At 41.4% G+C, this 12,189-nt stretch overlaps 1 long non-coding RNA gene across 2 annotated transcripts in view; it reads right to left on the reverse strand.

Moving 5' to 3' along the window:
• Positions 1-4,873: 4,873 nt before the first annotated feature.
• LOC145344075 (uncharacterized) overlaps positions 4,874-12,189 on the reverse strand; it is a 157,248-nt gene continuing 149,932 nt past the window's right edge. Inside the window, exon 4 of one of the 2 annotated variants that reach the window (XR_013886832.1) lies at positions 4,874-4,972. This is a non-coding gene — a long non-coding RNA (uncharacterized LOC145344075). The remainder of the gene's footprint in view (positions 4,973-12,189) is intronic. The other variant, XR_013886833.1, reaches the window with a different exon arrangement.

Below are 12,189 nucleotides of genomic sequence, written 5' to 3' on the forward strand. Positions count from 1 at the left end.
GTGAGTTATGAATTGAACACCTCCTTTCAGTATTCTGATGGAAAGGGAAACAGGAAGTATACAGAACACGTGTACAAGGACGCGTTACAGGAGGCTCCAAATTATCTGGTACATTGGGACCCTTCCAGTGTACAGGCTTCAACATTTGTGCCAATACTTGAGAAAAGTGATGGGAATTTTCTGCAGCAAACAAGCCCTGGATGAACTTTGATCACATTTATTGTTACATCTTTAGCACAAATCTCAATGTGTGTAGTTTTGCTCGTGATGATAACATTTGCCAACACTTTGAACATTTTTTTCCCTACTGCTTGTTTCCAGACTGCCACTGGAAACTGCTACCAACAGCCATGGTGCCGTGTGTTATTGTATCTGCAGGTTCTGGATGAAAACCATGCAAAACCACAGTTTATTCTACACAAGTAAATGCTCTGAAATTGCCCATTTCACAGTGCACCACCAGCACTACACTGATCCCAGGATTCTCTGTGGCTTTTCAGGATTTCCCCTTTTGTAAGCCCTTGAGAAAGAAAGTATTCAGCCACAATTAAGATTGCGAAATCTCCCGATCTTCCATTTACATGGTAACTGGCATTGCTGTTCAAGGCCTTTTCTGTAAAAACAGATGCCATTTCCAGGTCTCCTTTATAAAAGGGGTAGTAAATAAGATCATTCTGGATAGGCAGTATACATATGTTTTAAGTAGTTTTTTTTTGCTACTTTGCTCCCCTCCTGCATCAATGAAACAAACCATTTATGTTGGCATGTTATAATATTTATACATATCTGTTATAGATAAGAATGAATGATTGCACTGAGCACAAACATATATACATGCACACAATTGTTTCTATAAAAATGGTTACTGATATTTAACTCTGACCTGATGGTGTACTTTAAGGTTTGATATTATCATATCAATAATAACTTCAAAAAATGAAAATATTGAAATGTTCAAAATAAATTATTCTAACCATAACAAGCAACAACTAAAACAAATCATGACAAGATAACTCAACCAGAACCAAACACTGATGTCACAGAAACACAGGACACACTGGCAAAAGATTATGGTCATAGGACCCTATATTGAATTAGTTGTGCAAGAAAATCCTCTCTGCCATGCTTCAAAACTACATATCAGTGATAAACAAAGTCAGGGTTCACTCTGGGTCTTGTTTAATCATTGACAAAGACTTTATTTAGGGTCAAAGGCTGGTTACAGATTACTGTACTGTGCAAACAAGAATGCAAACACAGCTTGGGTGATCAGGCTCAGTAAACGAACATTACCAAGAGCCACAGTCCGCCCTTGAGTATACAGTACATGTCGACCTAGAAAAGCTGACCAACAGCTTCATAAAAATCTGACAACTCAATAACAGTCCTAATTCTAAACCTCTGAAAAGCAAAAATAAATAGTTAGAGTGGCTTTGTAACTTAAGATGTATGCAGTATGGCTTCATTTGTATCAGAGGGAAAAACACACGTACTTTAAAGACTAAAGGGCAAATATAAAAATTGAAGGTACAATATTTATTTTTATGGGGTCCAGGTGATGCAGAAAAACGGCTAGGTTACATCAATCTGGATAGAAAGTTCATTCGTTCATATGCTTGAAGAATTTGGGATTATACCTACTGCTTTGAAATGTTAACAGCTCACTTGGGTGAACAGCTGGAATGACTTCAAATAGCAGTAGGATTCCAGGAGGAGCAATGCTCAGGGCGAAGTGGCCATGAGTACTTTTATTTTCTGCACACCAGCCAATAAAACAGCAACAGTTAATATACTTTCTTTACGTTGACTGGATGCCATTTGCTAAATTACCGTTAAATGTTATGAACTCACGAAGTCAATTTTCAAAGAACTTGTGATGTCACTACTCTGTTTGCAATATAAATTTTAACATAACCTAGCCCATGTCGGCTAATTAACTACCTTGGAAGGAAAATATCGCAACATGGCTTTTCTTGCAGTAACTTCTGAGTATAATATTTTATCATGTTATTGCAAAGGATTTATGTTTAATTTGACCTTTGACTATTTTTCTCGATTTTAACGTTTTGAAATTTGGGAAAGTATGGGCCAATAATTAAAGACAACACAGATTTGTTACACACAAATCATTTTTACCAATACAAAAACAAAATATCTTTACAAAAGCTGAAAGTAGAAACAGAAAATACCAGAAATATTTAACAGATCAAGCAGCACCCACAGAACAAAAAAGAGTTAACATTTCAGGTTGATTTTGGTTGGAACTAGAAAAAGTTAGAAATGTAACAGATTTTAAGCAAGTGCAGTGGCAGAGAAAGGAGGACAGGAGGGGAAAGAACAAAAAGGGAAGAATAAGGCTCAACACTGAATTCCACAATTTCAGATCATATCTTCAGCCTCTATTTTGATGGCAGCTATGGTAATAAATCTTCTTTAACTTTTTACAACTCCTCTGGGCCCTTTTTTTGTTTTTAATTTTCTCTTTTTGCCCTGTATCATCTTGCCTTTTGTTATTTATTTTTGTCTTACACCCCATCAAACATCTTCCTTTTTGCTTTTTCCTTCCACACAACAACCCTTTCCTTCCTTCTGACCTAGATTTGTCCAGGTCTTGTTCCATTTGGATATAAACTGCTTCAGTATCTGAGGAGTTGCAAGTAGTGGTGAATAGTGTGTAGTCATCAGCAGCTGTTTCCAGTTTTTTGGTTAGAACTTTCATCTATCTGAAATGTCAACCGTATCAACCTTGTTTCTCTATCCACAGATGCTGCCTGACCTGCTGAGTATTTTCAGCCTTTTCCTTTTTTTGTTTTATGGTTGAATAACTTGATAAAGTTCTTTGATCAAGTAAAGAAGGGGATTGATGTGGTGGTACAGTAGTTCACCAAGGCTCCTTTGACCATCTAAGCATGTGACCTAAATCACCTTGAAAAACAAGGGCAGCGAATGCACAAGAACATCAACTTCAAATTCCACACCAAGTCACTCATCATCCTGACTTATATTGCCGTTCCTTCTGCTTCGCTCGGTCAAAATCCTGGAATTTCCTCCCTCACATCACTGGGGTATATCTATACCACATGTACTCCAGCAGTTCAAGAAAGCAGCTCATCACCACATTATTTTTTAATTCATTAATTCATGGGATGTGTATGTTGCTGGCTGTTCCAGCATTTACTGCCCATCCCTATTTGCCTTTGAACTGAGAAGGCATTTAAGAGCTAACCACATTGCTGTTGATCTGGAGTCACATGTAGATGAGACAGGGTAAGGACAGAAGATTTTCTTCCCTAATGGACATTAATGAACCAGATGGGTTTTTACAACAGTTGACAATGGTTTCATGGTCATCATTAAACTCTTAATTCCAGATTTTTATTGAATCTAATTTAAATTTCACCATTTGCTGTGGTGAAATTTGAACCCAGGTCCCCATAGCATTACTGTGGGTCACTGGATTTCTAGTCCAGTGGCAATACCACTATGCCATCACCTCTCAAGGACAATTAGAGGTGGACAACAAAGCTGGACTTGCTAGCAATGTTCATACCAAACAGGGCATAAGTTGAAAGTTTGAAGATAACACAAGACTAGGATGAGTTGTGAACAATGAGTAGTAGCAGACTTCAGGATAACGTATCCAGACTGGTGAAACAGGCAAATACATAGCGGATAAAATTTAATACAGATAAGTATGAAATGATGCACTTTGGTAGAAAAATGTGAACAGACAATATGAACTAGACATACAATTTTAATTCAGGGAACCACACTTTAGGAAGGATATCAAGGTCATAGAATGGGATCAGGATGAAGTATTTCAGTTGTGTGGCAATACTACAAATGCTGTAGCTTTTCTTTTTAGAACAGAGAAGGTTAAGAGGAGAATTGAAAGAATTGTTCAAAGTGATTAACAGATTTGATGGAATAAAAAAGGATCAGTAACTAGAAAACAGATATTTAAGGGGATTGGCAAAAAAAAGGTGACGTGTTTTTCTTTTTATACAATGAGTTCAGGTGGTCTGGAATGAACTCCTTGAATACGTGGTGGAAGTAGATTCAAAAATAACTTTCAAAAAAGAATTGGATAAATACTTGAAGAGAGAAAAAATTACTGATCTATGGGAGGAAAGAGCAGGGGAATGGGATCAACTGGAAAGCTCTATTGAAGAGACATGAATAGCCTTTACCAAATAGCCTCCTGTGGTGTATGATTGTCTGCTGGATGGAACATAAAATAATCAATTGATCAATTAAAGACTCTTACTCAGATCACAGGATATTTTAAGGAAGTGATTAAAACCTCAACAACTTGTAATTATAGCACCTTTAGATGCAAGTCACTTCAGAGGCATTATAAAGTAAAATTTGACATATTGTGTATGGCTAAGATAGATCTACTTGCACAAAAACAACTGTAAAATGGGCCCACACACATACATAAAGCATTTCTTCTGATGCTGAATTTAAAGATTTGAGTTTTACAGATAAAATTACTGAGTAACAACTTCTAAAGCTGGACTATATGGTTCAAATGTATGCCATTTCATTGCACAGAATTGTCATAATTAATGATTTTTAAAAATAAATAAATCAAATGGGACACTGCAGGTTAAACATTACAGAGCCACTGTGTCCCATGAGCCATACTGTACATAAACAGCAAGCCAGGCTGTAAATCAACTTAAATACGTAATCAGGCAAAATTTATGCACCTGACAAGCAGTTCATTAAACACCAACGATATCCACAATGGCTGCAGAGGCACAAGCATATATGTTATCATTTAATGTACCGGCACTAATAAAAGTGGTAATTAGCACGTTAATAACGAACTGGCACTTCAATCAGCTGCAGTAATTTTGGTTGCCCATGACTATTCATCTTCATCAAAGTAATTTAAACAGTGATAGTCGATAGTTTACTGTGTTGCAGGAGGGAGGTACATTCTCCTATGTATGCGCACAAAGACCTTGGAATGAAATGAAATGTGTCACAGGAGCACGTTAAAATGCATAATACATTGTCAAAGCTGTATGAGTCTTTAACAGAATTACAATTAGTTGACATCGCATAATTAGCTCTGGGCATTTCACAAGTAACTTTTTGCATGTATTTTGATGCAGAGTAAGAGAAAAATCCCAAGCTGAACATAACAATTGTCTCTTAATCAAATATTAGAGTAAAAGTAGGCACTTGAAACTGAATTGTTCAATTATAGTGAAAGATCTGTGTTAAACAAAATACTTCCCCAACTCATCAACACCAGACAACCAAGCAAAAATCGTTGGTTGAGTCAGAAGTAATAGGTCTTTTCCTAAAGAACCATTTCTACACTGACAGCATGAAGACGTAGAGGAAGCAATATCATAAACAACAAACACAACAAAGGGAAATGTTTACCAGTTCTCATTTCTGCTTACAGCTTGTTGCATATATAGAACTTTAGGGGGCGATTCTCCCAAAAGTGCTGAACTGGCAAGAAAACTGGTTTAAATCACGACCGTTTTTTCAGTTCAACTTCAGACCCAAATCTCCCCACTCTGTGCAATGCTGAGGTCACAATCGTGAATCTCATTAAAAGTTCGGGGCAGGGGGCGCCTATTCACACTGTAGTCTGACAGTTGCGGAGCTTTGCACATGCACAGTGGCCCCAATCTGTCAGCTTGATTGCTGGCCAGCCCGAGACCCTCACAATACTGCCCCCCAAACCTTCCCACAACCCAATCACAGCCCCACAAGCATTCATGGGCCAACCCTGATTTCCCCCCCAAGAGCACCCCAATCTCCAGCCTCCCCCATCCCAACAGTGGCGATTTCCCCCACCTCAGCAGGCCACTACCCTTCCTATCCCTCCAGGTGACAGACCCCCCCCCCCCAACAGCCTGCCCTGATTGCTGGCCTCTCTCCTGCCCTGACCAATCACAATGCAGAGTGGCAGCGGGACCCCCCACCCCCTCCAATCATCCCCAGGCCCTGTCCTTGGCCTCGCCCCCAAGTCCTTGTTCTTCCTTGGCCCTGCCCAATGCCCAGGTGTCCCCTAGACATGGGCACTTTACCCCTTGGGCAGTTCTGGGGCACAGGCTGGCACTGCCAGGGTGTCCATACCCAGAAGGCACCACCCAACTCCCTTTGGCTGACTGTCCCTCTTTCACTCCAGCAGAATCTCCCGCTAGCTCCCCACAAGTGGGGAGTTACTCTAAACCCCGCCAAAGTGAAATACTCCTGCTGGGATGGGAGATGCTGTCAGGGCCAGGAGAATTCTGTGCTGGGTCTGATAATCACATTTAAAATACTTACCTCTCTTCTTACCAGTTTCCGCACAGTTGGGAACGCATGCGTGAATTCCGCAAAATGGCCAACACATGCTTGTCCCAACCCAATGCGCCAAAAAATGTGCGCGTTAGGATGGGAGAATCACCCCCTTAGTCTTTTGCCTTTTATCTTATGATAGGGTTTTCCAAACTTTTCCAGTTAAAAGTACTGACAAGGCCCCTGACAAACATTCTTACTGTGTTAAAGAGTCAAAACACAAAAAATTATTGTTTTCGCTCAATACAGATACCGATGTACAAAAACTTAATTAATAGAAGTCTTTTCTATTTCTTAAATATATACGTTTTACTATAATTAAATGTTCTCTTATTAAAAACGTACTTAGATCTTGCCTTGTTATTTTTAAAGGGAGGAGTGTTCCTGCTCCTTTAGTTCAAATGGGAAGACAACGGCTTCAATGCTGGATTTTCATCTTGAACACACAGACTCACACACATCCTCTCATCTTACACAAACATTCATTCATCTCGCGCAAGCACATACATGTCATGCACACACATACTCACTTTCAACTTCCACAGACACAATCTCATCTCACACACACCACACACACACTCATCTCTCACACGCACTCTCATCTCCATCACACACACTCATAGAACATAGAACCCTACAGTGCAGAAACAGGCCCTTCGGCCCATCCAGTCTGCACCAACCACAATACCACCCAGGCCCCTACACATTTACCCAATAATCCCTCTAACCTACACATCCCAGGACACTAAGGGGTAATTTTAGCATGGCCAATCAACCTAACCCACACATCTTTGGAGTGTGGGAGGAAACTGGAGCACCTAGAGGAAACCCACGCAGACATGAGGAGAACGTGCAATCTCCACACAGACAGTGACCCAAGCCTGGAATCAAACCCAGGTCCCTGGAGCTGTGAAGCAGCAGTGCTAACCACTGTGCTACTGTGCCACCCACTCTTTCCAAGGCTTGGCTCTCCACTTTGCCCCAGCTCACAGACCCCACTCTCTTCCCCACTTCCTCGCAGGCCCTGATCTTTTCGTTCCCCCCTCCACCTTGCAGCTCTGCTCTCCTCCTCCCCCCCCCACAACCTCGCAGGCCCCCACTCTTTCCTTGCCCCAACATCGTAGGCCCACTCTCTCCCACCTCACCTTTGTCCCCACTTTGCAAGCCTTTCCACCATGTCCCGGCCCTCCCTGAAGCCCCTGCTCTAACTCCCTCACTGGCCCCACTCATTGCCCGAATGCTCTGCTCCTTTCCACACCGATCCTATTTATTGCCCAAGGGCCCTGCTTCTTTCCACTGCTCATTGTCTAAGGGCTCCGATCCTTCCCTTATTCATTGCCCAAGGGCTCCGTTTCTTACCTCTCTTCCCTCATGCCCAAAGCTTCACTCATTTCCCCCTTCCCTCATGCCCGAGGCCTCGTATTACATTCCATTCAGTTGATCTTTGTCCACTATTTAACCTATTGGAGGTTTTGAAAAATATTAAGGTGGACAAGTCCCAGGGCCAGATGGGGTTTATCCCAAAATACTGAGAGAGACAAAGGAAGAAATAGTTGAGGCCTTGAGTACTTTGCATCAGTATTCACAAAGGAGAAGGAGGTGGTGGATGGTGAGTGTAGAAAAGAGGATGTTGACATTCTAAAATATGTTGAGATAAAAAGGGAGGAGGTATTGGGCTTTTGAAAAACATTAAGATGGACAAGTCTCCTGGGCCAGATGGAATCTATTCCCAGAATACTGAGAGAGGCGAGGGAAGAAATTGCTAAGGCCTTGGCCAAAATCTCTGTATCCTCTTTAGCAAAAGGCAAAGTACCAGAGGATTGGAGAGTAGCTATCATTGTTCCTGAATAAAAAGAGGAAATGAGACAATCCAGGAAATTACAGGCCTGTGAGCCTTACATCAGTAGTGAGGAAATTACTAAAGATTCTCAGGGACAGGATGTACCCACCTCTGGAAAAGAATAGGTTTATTAGCGATAGGCAACATGGTTCTGTGAAAGGGAGGTCATGTCTCACAAACTTGATTGAGTTCTTTGAGGAAGTGACAAGAAAAAATGACTAGGGCAGAGCAGTGGATGTTGTATACATGGACTTTAATGAAGCCTTCAATAAGGTTCCTCATGGATGGTACAGGAGGTGAAGTCATATGGGACCCGAGGTGAGCTGATAAGATGGATATAAAACTGACTTGGGCACAGAAAGCAGAGAGTAACAGTGGAAGAAAACTTTTCTAATTGGAGTTCTGTGACAAGTAGCATTCCACAAGGATCAGTGCTGGGGCCTCTGTTGTTAATAATATATACGAAATATTTGGAGGAAAATGTAGGTGGTCTGATTAATAAATTTGCAGATTTTACAAAAATTGGGGGAGTAGCGGACTGAGGAGGATTGTCAGATGATACAGCAGAATATTAATCAGCTGGAGACCTGGGCCAAAAGATAACAGATGCAATTTAATCTGGACAAATGTAAGGTGATGCAATTTGGAAGGTCTAGTTCAGAAGGAAAATATACAGCAAATGGTAGACCCCTTACAAATATTAGCATGCAGATGGATCTAGGCGTGCAGATCCACACACATGCCTATATCTGTATATCCACCTGAAAAGGGCAACTCAGGTGGATAAGGTGATCAAGAAGGCATATGGCATGCCAGCCTTCATTGGTTGGGGAGTTGAGAATAGAACTGGAAAATCATATTGCCAGCTGTATAAGACTTTGGTTAAGCCACATTTAGAATATTGTGTATAATTCTGGTCACCACACTACTGGAAGGACGTTGATGCATTGGAAAGGGTGCAGAAGAGATTTACCAGTATATTGCCTGGCTTGGAGGATATGGACTCTGAAGAAAGTTTGAACAAACTTGGATTGTTTTCACTGAAACATCAGAAGATGAGGGGGCACCTGACAGAGGTTTACAAGATTATATCAGCCTTGAATAGAGTGGATAGTTAGAGTCTTTTTCCCAAGGTCGAAGGGTCAATTGCATGGGTATAGGTCAAAAGTGAGAAGGGGAAGGTTTAAAAGAGATGTAAGGGGCAAGTTTTTCACACAGAGGGTGATGAATGCCTGGAACATGCTGCTGAAAGGGGAGGTGGAAGCAGATTCTATAACCTTCAAGAGACATCTGGATAGATATATGAATAGGTAGGAGAGAGAGAGATATGGACCACATAGAGGCAAGAAAATATTAGATTAGAGAAGCATCTGTGTCGGCTCAGACTTGGTAGGCTGTATGTTTTTTGTTCTTTGATGTGGCACCTTATCAAATGTCTTCTGGAAATCTAAGTATCCTTAGTTTCCTTTTATTCACAGCACATGTCACTTCTTCAAAGAACTCCAATAACTTAGTTAAACATCAGTTCTTTTTCACAAAACCATGCTGAAACTAGCTTATTCCAAATGCCCTGCTACATTGTCTTTACTAATAGATTGTGACATTTTCCCCTATGACAGATGCTAAGCTAACTGGACTGTAGTTTCCAGCATTCTGTTTCTCTCCATTTTACATTGAATTGAGAGTTACAATGCTATTTTCCAATCTAATGGAACCTTCCCAGATTCTGGAGAAAATTAACAACAATGCATCAATTATCTCACTAACCACCTTTTTTAAGACCAGAGTTTGAAGTCAATCAGGACCCAAGGTTTTGTCAACCTGCAGTTCCAACAATATGTTCAGTACTTCAGTGCTTCCCTGGTGATTGTAGTTTCCTGAGTTCCTCCGTCCTTTCCATTTCCTGATTACAGCTATTTCCGTGATGTTACTTGTATTCTCTATAGCAAAGACTGATGCAAAATACTTGTTCAATTCATCTACCATCATCTTAGTTTCCATTATTAATTCCCCAGGCTCATTTTGCTAACTCTTACTTAAATATCTATAAAAGTTCTGACTATTCATCTACATATTTCTAGATAGCTTTCTTTGGTACTCTAATTTTCCTTCCTTATTAATGCTTTAGTCATTCTTTGATTCTTTTCAATATTCTGTCCAATCTTCTGCCACACATCTTTGCCCAATTTTCTTTAAGTTTGACACTATCTTTAACATTTTTAGTAAACCACAATGATGGGTTGTCCCCTTAGAATTTTGCTTTCTTGTTGGAATGTATATACAAAGAACAGTACAGTGCAGGAACAGGCCCTTCAAGCCTGCGCCGCTCATGCGCCCAACTGGACCATTCGTTTGTATCCCTCCATTCCCAGTATGTTCATGTGGCTATCTAGATCAGTCTTAAATGATCCCAGCGTGTCTGCTTCAACCACCTTGCTTGGCAGCGCATTCCAGGCCCCCACCACCCTCTGTGTAAAATACATGCCCCTGACATCTGTGTTGAACCTTGCCCCCTTAACCTTGAACTTGTGATCCCTTGTGTTTGTCACCTCTGACCTGGGAAAAAGCTTCCCACTGTTCACCCTATCTATGCCCCTCACAATTTTATATACCTCTATTAGGTCACCCCTCATCCTCCGTCTTTCCAGGGAGAACAACCCCACTTTGCCCAATCTCTCCTCATAGCTAAGACCCTCCATACCAGGCAAATTTCTGGTAAACCTTTTCTGTACTCTCTCCAAAGCCTCCACGTCCTTCTGGCAGTGTGGCGACCAGAACTGTACACAGTATTCCAAATGTGGCCTAACCAACATTCTATATAGCTGCAACATCATATGCCAACTTTTATACTCTATGCCCTGTCCAGTAAAGGCAAGTATGCCATATGCCTTCTTCACCACCCTCTCCACCTGTGCTGCCACCTTTAGGGATCTGTTGGCTTACACACCCAGGTCCCTCTGTGTGTCTATACTCCTGATGGTTCTGCCATTTATTGTATAACTCCTCCCCACATTAGATCTACCGAAATGCATCATTTCACATTTATCTGGATTAAATTCCACCTGCCATTTCTCCGCCCAATTTTCCAGCCTATCTATATCCTGCCCCCCACCACCCAACTCCCCCTTAGCCCCTAAACCACCTACCCCCACTCACCCACCTGCAAACCTGCTGCCCTCACCTCACCTATCTGCCACACTACCCCCTCACCCACTTGCCATACACACTCCCCCCAAAGATCCTGCACCACAAAGGACTCCAGAATAAATACACTCCGCATTTCGGAAGAGTCCTGATTTAGAGATCTGGGCCAGAAATACAAAAATCCATCTTACAGGAACAAGGTAGGAGTGGAGTGGTAATCCAAGTGATTGCCATTCCTTGGAAGGTCTGGTCCAATTATGTTTTTGCTCTTGTCTGATGATGGACAACTTTAACTGGTAATTTTGGTACTGAGGTTTTATGGTAGTCTCTTAGCAACCTTGGTCTTCTGCTGCTGTACTCAACATTTTTTGTTACGTAAAGCGACTACACCAACAAGCTGTTGGTCTGAACTCTTCACTGGAGTCAAGGTTTGATTTGGACCACAAGTGAGAATATAAGCAATGTATTTCTGATGACAGTGCTACCATTCTGAAATTTTGAGGGCCCGTTCTCATACTTGTTTCTCCAGTACTCACCAAAGTTCTTTCGATAGCACCTTCCAAACCCATGACCTTTACTACCTAGAAGCACAGGGGCAGCAGATGCATGGGAACTCTATTACCTGCAAGTTCCCCTTCAAACACACACCATCTCAACTTGAAACTACATCATTGTCTCTTCACTGCTGCTGAGTCAAATTCCTGGCACTCTCCTCTTAATAACAGAGTGGGTGCTGCAACACTACATGGAGTGCAGCAGTTGAAGAAGGCACCTTCTAAAGGGTAATTAGGAAAGGGAAATAATTGCTGGCCTAGCCAATTATCCGTGTTATTGTTCACATCCGTGAACAAATGAAAAAAGGATCAGGAAATTAGCTGGTCCCTATTCTCATG

Source organism: Carcharhinus amblyrhynchos, chromosome 6 (genome assembly GCF_965287045.1).
Source record: "Carcharhinus amblyrhynchos chromosome 6, sCarAmb.v2.hapA, whole genome shotgun sequence".
Taxonomy (NCBI): Eukaryota; Metazoa; Chordata; class Chondrichthyes; order Carcharhiniformes; family Carcharhinidae; genus Carcharhinus; species Carcharhinus amblyrhynchos.